A 9694-nucleotide genomic window follows, 5' to 3' on the forward strand; every position below is an offset into this window, starting at 1 on the left:
ATGATAACCAAGCATGTGTACAGTTTTGAACAAAATGCTTAGTATGAATTCGTCAATAAATAATTTTGTGACTATTTACTGAATTACATGGATTCTATAAATAACTAATAAATAATTATTGTGATTCCTTTTATTGGCAGTGCTCAAAACTCATCCCTGTGTGACCTCAAGTAAACCACGTAACTTTGTGAATCTGCAGTTTCATCATTTTTAAAATGAAGAAAATAGATTTTCATTCTGACACAGAATGTCAGGTCTCTGAGACATCAGAGAGTAGATAAATTTACAGCCTTTAATACATCTCAAAGCACTGTCATTACACAGTGTAGTTAGAGGACAGTGCGGGCTACTGAGAGGAGCGCTTTACAATGGGATTGATCCAGTCCTCCTCCCTTCGCTTCCACATGAATGTTGGGTAGCCCGTGGTAACACTCATCACGCCCTCAACTCAGGCAAGTCCAACAGCCACACTTAGGAGACCTGGGCTACAGGACAAACTCCCAAGTCTTAGCCTCACAAAACCTAGTTGAGGATGGAAGCTGAGAAAGTGAGGAGGTGGTTTAGGGGAGCACGCTCCCCTACTCGACCCTCTCATCTCAAACTCACCCTCTACTGCACAGGAACACTGAGGATCACCAACCACACCTGATCGTGAGCTTGATCTTGCCAGGTGGAATGCAACCAGACATCAACACTGTTAGAGCAACTATAGATAAAGATAGATATAGATATAGATATAGATATAGATATAGATATAGATATAGATACAGATACAGATACAGATACAGATATAGATATAGATATAGATATAGATATAGATATAGATATATCCAACAATATTCTCTGAGAAGTGTTCCAGGCCCTATTCTTTTCAATATATGGGAAAACTAAAAACAACAAAATAGCATCAGGTTTGCAAGACTTTCCAAGATACACGGTCACACATGTTTTCAGGGGATATATACAAATGATTTTGATCACTTGATATCTTGAAAAGAGCTCTTGTGGGACCAGAATGATATTCGTAAGTGACAAGTATGAAACGAGTGTTCAGTGACATTAAAAAAACAAATCAACCTACACATAGAGGAAGAGCTATGGACACAGGGATGTGAAACTGGTCTTAAGTGTAATGAAAAGCCAAGATGCTGCCCCAGTAAGAGAAAATAAATGAACATAACAATGGGATGCAGCAAGAGGAATAATGATCCAGGAGAGAAAACATTTTTAAAAATGAATTATTCATTCACTTTTCAGTAGCTACAGAAAAAAATGCAGAAGACCCAGGGGATATCACGGCAGTCTAAAAGTCTGATATTTTTCACATGTGGAAAAGCCTTAGGATCTGATTTAACTTAGAGAAGGTGGACTGATTTTGTGACTACCACTAAGAAAATACAAGCTTTTGGGAAACTACCTCTACCTTGATGATTTTATACACACAAGAGATGAGCAATGAGGAATAGGCTTAGATGTATTGGGAAAGAGGTGGGCCTATAGCATTGTCACAAGGGTGCACTAATACTGAGAGTGACTGCTGAAGAAATGATCCCCATCAGTGACCCTCAGGTGAGACCGGGGAGCCTAGTGTTTCAGCACATCCTGGGCAATTGGAATGCAGGGCTCCTAAGATTCCATGACACCCCCACCTTCTAATTCTGTTATTGCAACTGCAGACCGTTACCTGGCGCGCTGGCTGCTACCTCCCTCACTCTTGTCAGAGTCGGAGCTATAGGCAGGGCCTTCAACTCTGAGCTCTGGCATCCTGGACCCTGTTTTTGCGGTTAAGGACTCTAAAGTGTTGTGGGGTGTTGATCAAGTTTCTCTCAACTGTAAGTTAACAATTCCAGTTATTGTCATCTCTCAGTCCTAATGAAACCTAACTGATTTCAGTAGTTTTTGACCCATCATGTGTTTGGGTTTCTTCTCCCCAGTCCCTGGCGCTACCTCTTCTGCCACAAACGTCAGCATGGTGGTATCTGCCGACCCTTTGTCCGGCAAGAGGGCAGAGATGAACATCCTAGAAATCAACAAGGAATTGCGCTCCCAGCTGGCAGAGAGCAATCAGCAGTTCCGAGACCTCAAAGAGAAATTCCTTATAACTCAAGCTACTGCCTACTCCCTGGCCAACCAGCTAAAGAAATACAGTAAGTTCTATAGATTCACCATCACGAAAGTGATGAATGACCACCTGTCTTCTCTCTGAGAAACTGAACGGTCTCTTCATCAAAATTAATGTCATCCTTCCCATACGTCTAGGAAAATAGAAATGGGTTTTTTAACTTCATGGTGTTAAGGATGGAAAACAGAGGCACAAAGTATTTAGCAACTTTTCCACATTTGCAGTCTGGTGTGAGGTGAGAGGAGAGTTAAAATCCAACATATTGACTGCTGACACAGGCACAGAACCACCTGTTCTTCTCAGCAAGAGGCTAAATCACGTTTATGAGAATCCTCTCTGTACCATGTAAGATGTTGCAGACAAATAACATCTAGTCTGTTGGTCTAAACATCTGGGACTAATGAACTTCCATTCACTTCAGACTTCTTTGAGGCCCAGTAGGCAAAGCTGTATTCTGGGCACCCTGGGGGAAACATAGTGACAGTACACACCACCTGCACTAAGGAGTTTAAAGAGGAGATTGCTTCTAATAGTAACTGTGGCAGCCATTAAGTGACAGCATCAAGAGCAGGGAGTACCATGGTGAGAGGGAAGTCCTGCTTCCTGGGGCACAGGCTCTTATTCCTAAAGAGGAAGAAAGCTGGCACATAAGACATTGTGGAGGTAGCAGTGTCGTGTGCAGAGCAGGGACGCTGGGCTCCTGGGCTCCATCCAAGTTGCCTATCTTCTCGGTGCCTAAGTTTCCTCATCTGTTCATTGGGTACTATAATAATATGTACCTCAGAAAAGTGCTGCAATGACTTAACATGATCTATTTCTTCTAAATCTCCTAGAACAGTTCTTGGCACAGAGAAAACACTCTATTAGTTCTTCATTCTACTGGGTCTAACTTAATTCAAAGTTTATTAGTATTTGGGCATATTTCTACTAAAGCCTCAGGATGTTATGCCTCATATTTTATGCAGTTATATTCAGATATGATACTTTACATATTTGACATACTTGTACTTGAAATTTCCAGTACCAGGGAAACCGTGAGTCCCATAGTGCTAAGGGTCTTTCCGACTGTGCAGGATATCATTACTTCATGCCCCAGCGCAGTGTTTTACAGGAGAGGCTGCAAGGCTTGGGAAAGTGACCCAAGATTCAGAGTCAGACCTCAGGGGCTGTGAATTCTGACTCTGCCTTGTTCCAGGTGGATCATCGTGTCCAGTTACTTGATATGCCCTTGAGTTTTTTTCTCCCCAACTCTAAGTTGGAGAGTATCAGATGCTAGAATGTTGGGAGGTTGATAAATAAAGACGTGGAAATGCCTGCCTGGAGCCTGGTACTGGGGCTGCTTTCATCCTTGGGATAGATGCTGCTGCCTGCCCTGTCAGTAGTGATCCCAGCAGCATGTCCAGCCTTGCACTGAGGCAGGTGTGTCTGTCTTTTCTCAGAGTGTGAAGAGTACAAAGACATCATAGACTCTGTGCTGAGGGATGAACTGCAGTTCGTGGAGAAGCTGGCAGAGAAGCTCAGGCAAGCTGAGGAGCTCGGGTGAGTAGGCCCCGTTGGGGGCAGGCAGATGGGCAGGGGTGTGAATCTCTAAAGTGCAGCAACTCAGCTGGGAGAACTAAGAGCTAAGCTGGGCCAGGACAAGGGCAGGCATTTACATGGCAGGCACATGCCATACAAACATTTATAAAACAGAGAACAGTCATCTTAGTAAGTTATGGGTTGCAGTTGTTTCTTGAACCTTGTTTTCTCTTTTTAAAACAAGGAATTCTTGAGGTGAAATTTGCATAACCAAAGTTAATTAAAAGAAAGTGAACCACCCAGCAGCATTTAGCACATTCAAAATGGTGTGTGATCACCACCCCATTTACTCTTAGAATCACCTCCTGACTGACTGCCGCATGTCATTCGTTCAATCAATCTTGCCTTCTTAACCCTGTCATTTTTTTCTTCCTACATCTTTCAAATCCACCCCATTTGCAGCTGGTCACATTTCTGAGCATGGCTTTAGTTCAAGTCACTGTAAGATGCACTGTGTGAATTTCCATTTAGAAATGTCCATGGCCAAAGTGAGGAACTGAAAGGATATCCATTTGGAACTGATCTAGGAAGACACCGGCTTTTGTTTACAGAAAAGAAAGATCAATGGAACATCATCGAGGATCTTACAGGAGCACTCTCTTATGTAGAAGAAGCCTTTAAAAATATATACATATGTATAACTTAAATATATATATATTTTATTAATATTGTATTTTTCTCCTTGACAAAGACATTTCCCCAAATATGTGCTGACCTTCTGCTTGGAAAGCTCCTTGAGGACATTCTCACAGAAACCTCTGTTGCAGCATTAGAACTGATCACTCATCCCTTTCCATTATTAAATGTTCTCTACTATCTCACCTTAGGCAATATAAAGCCCTGGTTCACTCTCAGGCACGAGAGCTGACCCAGTTACGGGAGAAGTTACAGGAAGGGAGAGATGCCTCCAACTCACTGAATCAGCATTTCAAAACCCTCCTCACTCCTGATGACCTTGACAAGTTCCAGGGTCAGGACCTCCGAGAGCAGCTGGCTGAGGGGCGCCGGCTGGCAGAGCGCCTTCTCCACAAGCTCAGTCCAGGTGAGGTGGCCACAGGCCCTGATAACACACAGCTCTAGGCTTATGAAAGTCCCCAGACCTCTATACCTCCACAATGACAATTTTATGGATAGTGTATCGTTCCAGTAAACATCTGTGGGCATGACATGATCAGGACTTCCTGGGTAGGAATAGAGATGGGAAACCCATGGGGCTGGAGGTCACAGTATTGCAAATGTCTCCTCCTTTCTTGATGGAACATGGTCTTTGGAGCAAGAGGCAGCATTCGTCCAGTTTTAAAGGACTGGAAGGAGGCTGTGACAGGAGGCAGCTTGTTAGAGTGAAAAGAGACCCGGACTAAGAGTGAAGATTCCCAGGCTCTATCTTCAGTAATGTCTTTAGCAACTGTGCCCAACTGATTAATTTATCCTTCCTGGGTTTCTGTCGCTAAATCTGTAAAGGCAAATAAATTGTCTCTGGCATTCAAATGTGGGAACACTTATGACTATATTGCACAATGAGATAAAGCCCCTTGCTGTGTGCTGTTGGAGAAGGTATTTGAAGTGCTAGCATTTGGTGGTAGGAAGTGGTTGAGGCTGGAGCACTCCCCATGGAGACAGTGTCCCTGGATAACACAATCGAAGCCACGTAGGGGGCCCATGAAGTCCCTGATGTACGGAGTATTGTGGGACAAGGCTGTTTGTCCTGTTCTAAGAGAAAGATACAGGTTCTAAATGTGAGCTGTGACAGGACACAGAGCCTGTGCCTGGGAATCACATCTGTGGGAGGACTGGGGAGACAGCTGCTGAAGTTCAAAGAGAGGCTGGACAAGCCTGCAGTGATGTGAAGAGGAAAGGTATTTTCAATATTTGGCCACATCTTGATGGTGACCCCCAAGATCAGAAACGATTGCGTTATGGATCAGGAAACCATTCCAGGGCATTTTGTTAGAGATAAAACATGAGAGTTTTCAGTACAGTGCAGACCCATATATATAGATGTTCATGTCTCCATGCACATAGGGCTCACTGTGCTTACATAGGTGAAGTGGGAAATATCTGAATGGACACTTCTGTATTTGCAGAAACTGATGAAGATGAGGATGAAGATGAGAAAGATGAGGAGGTTGAGAAAGTACAGGAATCACCTGCTCCCAGGTAACACTGAATAATCAGGAGCAGGTAATGGGTGGTAAAATATGAAAAGGGTCTCAGAAAGAACACAAGTCAGGTGAAGGTAGTTACAGATTCTAGATGCAGGATAAGAAAGCTGCAGAGTCCACTGATTCCATGCATTCACCCAACAGGAATAAGCCCTGTTAACATGCTTGTCCACTGTCTTCATGGTACGCGTAAGCATGACCCTAGATGAACTCACAGCCCAAGGGACTTCCTGCACACATAGATGAGACCGTTCTCCCCTGCAGTGAAAGCCAGGAGGAGGTGCAAAGCTGCTTTCTACATGGCAGACTTTATGTTCTTTTACGGAAAGATAAATAACAGAGAGGCAACAAGCAGAGGAATTAGGAAGTACCTAGCAAAGTTGAACACAAAGAAAAGCACCTAGACAAAAAGTTTACATTTCACGGCACAATATACAAATTAAAAAAAAAAATTAGAAGTCACACCATCTCTGGAGTCTACAATGGCTCAAACACCTGCAATCCCATGGTCACCATATGTTAACTACAACCCAGCTTAGACACACCGTGTGGCAGCTGTTTTTAGTCTCTGTGTGTGCTCTCAAGACTGTACCATACAGAGAGAGCCGAGTCTCCTTCCTCAGCTCCTATCTACCCAGTGCAATGATCACAGGCCACTGTTTCCTCTCTGATTTTCTCTGCTCTGTTGCAGAGAGGAGAGGATTGTCTGTTCCTTCTTAAAGGGAAACTCCCCTTTGCTTTCTGAGACCACTCTCTTATGCCTCCTGTCAAAACCAGTAGGACTTCCTGGGGTCCTATGTCTTTTGGTTTAATTTTCTGTCATTTCTATCCCACCAGGCTCATCAGGGAGGTGCAGATGGCTGAAGGAAAGGAAGTCCCTCAGGACTCACTGGAGGAATGTGCTGTCACTTGTTCAAATAGTCACGACCCATCTGACTCCAACCAGCCTCACAGGAGCACCAAAATCACATCTGAGGAAGACAAAGTCGACTCTGCTCTGGTTGTAGAGAATGAACCCTCTCATGATGAAGAGAAGGAAGCTCTAAACATTCTCCCAGGTAGCCTCTCTATTCTTTGTCCCTCCTGCCTCTGTCTAGGCTGAGGAAGATCAATTCTGAGGACAGGCTGCATACATACATATTGGTTTGATTTACATACTAAGACAGAGCAGGGTGCAGTGGCTCATGGCTGTAATCCCAGCACTTTGCAAGGCCTAGGTGGGTGGGTCACTTAAATTCAGGAGTTCAAGACCAGCTTGGGAAATGTGTTGAAACCCACCTTTACACAGAATATGAAAAATTAGCCAGGCATGGTGGTGCGTGCCTGTCATTGCAACTACCTGAGCGGCTGACAGGGGAGTCACCTGAACCGAGGAGGTAGAGGCTGCAGTGAGCCATAATTGCACCACTGCACTCCAGCCTGAGTGACAGACAGAGACTCTGTATCAATTAAAAAAAAAAAAAGAAAGAGAGAAAGAAAGGAAGAAAGAAAGGCAGAGAGAGAGAAAGAAAGAAAGAAAAAGAGAAAGGAAGGAAGGAAGGAAGGAAGGAAGCAAGCAAGGAAGGAAGGAAGGAAGGAAGGAAGGGAAAGAAAAGAAAGAGAAAGAAAGAAAGAAATGAAGAAATAAATGGATAAAAGTAAAGAAAGAAACTATGAGGGAATATTGCACACAGCCATCCAAGGGTCAGAGAACTTTCCTCTACTCCTTGTCCCATGGCATGACTTTGTCTTCCTGGCCCCAATGTCAGCATGTTGGACCACAGGCAGGTGTGACAAAGTCATAGCCATCTGTGTACAGGAGGTTGCTGTCAGGTCTCCTGGTTCAGTTCCTATGTCTCTTGTCACATGCAATAATTATTTGTGTCCTTGAACAATGTACCTGGAGTTTCTATGCCTGTCACAGGCCACTGGCAGTCTTGCCTGTGTATTTGGAGATGTTGTTTCTCTGGATTCACTGTTCTCAGCCCCAGACTTGGTCTCCTTTAAATCAGCTTGTCCCAGCTAAGCAGTCACCTTGAAAGCAGGACATAAACACTGCTACCTTTATCTTGCTTAGAAGTTTCCCTAAATAAGGCTGGGCCCTAAGTTCATCACCCCATGAGTGGCCAGTGTTTCTGTGTAGCAGCACACTCTTTTTTCTGCAAGGGTTGTTGGAATTTATCCATCAGTTCAGTCTCCTATATAAATTTCTTGAATCGTTCATTGACCATGATATATGATAAGATAAATCGGTATTGCAACAACACTTCTGGAGAGTAGTTAGGGCCATTTTTGAATTCTTGTGAGAAAAGTTTGTTTAACTGTTGGCACAGACTTATGTCAGAGGAGAGGTGATTATGATCTACCAGATGAGGCAGATTTTGCTCCATGGGTATGGAAAGGCGGCTTATCGACTTCTGACAAGACTTAATGTAGGGCGCCTTAGAACCTTCCTGTCAAAATGTCACATTCTTACACTGAGGATATTTATGTTCTTGTGCCTTGATGGGGCACTGATTTCTTCTTGTGAAGTGTGATTTCCTTACTGTGACCTGCTCTTCTGAATTTGTTTACAGAAAATCAGAATGATCATGAGGAAGAGGAGGGGAAAGCACCAGTGACCCCCAGGTAACTGTGGATATGTGAGTTGTTGGTTCAGTAGTGACACCTGGACACCACGGATCCAGGGAAAATAGGAAGTGATGAACAGAATTGTCTCATCCATTCATCCAACTGCAAATTACCCCTTTCACAATGTTGTCTTCTTTATTGTGGTACTTGAATAGGTTTCAATTTCTTAATCCATCTCAAGCATGGGAACCGACAATCAGTTGAGCCAGGTGAACTGACTAAATTCACGGATTTCCTGATCTCATCTGTGGTCTCCCATGTGGTTAATCCAGAGTAAGACGCATATCTGCTTTCTGAGTGTTTTGTGTCAGCATGTTGGCAACTACTTAGTTTGCAACACAGAAAATTTTTTAAAAATTTTCAAAATCATCAAAATATTGAAAAAGGGGGACCTTAAAAACAGCAGCTGTGAGTCTGGAATGCCTCAAGAGCTCTGTTCACGTGGATGCTGCACGTAAATATCAACGCCATTTGTGTGAAGGAAGTGAAGCCCCGTGTTAGATCTCTCTGCTGCAAGTCATGCTGCTAGTTTACAGGGAGAGTTTGGGTCTCCTGCAGCAGCTCATTTGTGGCAAGTGCACTGAGCACCTGCTGCTCACGTTGCTCTGTCCCCAGGGCAGTCATATCCACCCCACATTTAGAAGGATGGGTTTTCTCTCTTGGAGGAAACTCCCCCTTTGCTTTCTGTGACCACTCCCTTTGTGTCCCATCAAATCACATGACATGCTGTGGTGCTGAGTCTGTCTTGATCTAATCGGCTGTCTTTCCTATCCTACCTGGCTCATCAGGAAGCTGCAGGATTCTGAAGAGAAGGGAGTCCTGAAGGACTTACCAGAGGAATGTGTTTTTTCTCATTCTAGACACTGTGACATGTCCAACTCTTACCCGCATCATGAAGTCACTTTCTTGGCACTGGATGAAGAGAAGGTTTGCTCTGTTCAGGATGTTGCCAGGGATTACTCCAAATCCAAATGGGATGAAACCCCACTTGGCTTCCTAGGTAGGCTCCCTATTCTTTGCATCCCACAATCTGTCCATAATGACAGATTTCATACCTTCAGGAAGACACAATGCTTACACACTGGTTAGAACCAGGCTCTAGGATTGAGTTTGAAGGAAGGCATCCTAGGAGTCAGAGTTGTGCTCCATCCTCGTCCAAAACCACACATTGTCCTTCATCTTTGGCCCATTGTCAAATCACTGTACCCAAAGTTGACCTGAC

At 43.9% G+C, this 9694-nt stretch overlaps 1 pseudogene; it reads left to right on the forward strand.

Annotated features, from left to right (window-relative positions):
• Positions 1–1909: 1909 nt before the first annotated feature.
• The window catches only part of LOC105528914, a 20137-nt pseudogene continuing 12352 nt past the window's right edge, over positions 1910–9694 (forward strand).

Source organism: Mandrillus leucophaeus, unplaced genomic scaffold (genome assembly GCF_000951045.1).
Source record: "Mandrillus leucophaeus isolate KB7577 unplaced genomic scaffold, Mleu.le_1.0 Scaffold1189, whole genome shotgun sequence".
In the NCBI taxonomy this organism is placed as follows: Eukaryota; Metazoa; Chordata; class Mammalia; order Primates; family Cercopithecidae; genus Mandrillus; species Mandrillus leucophaeus.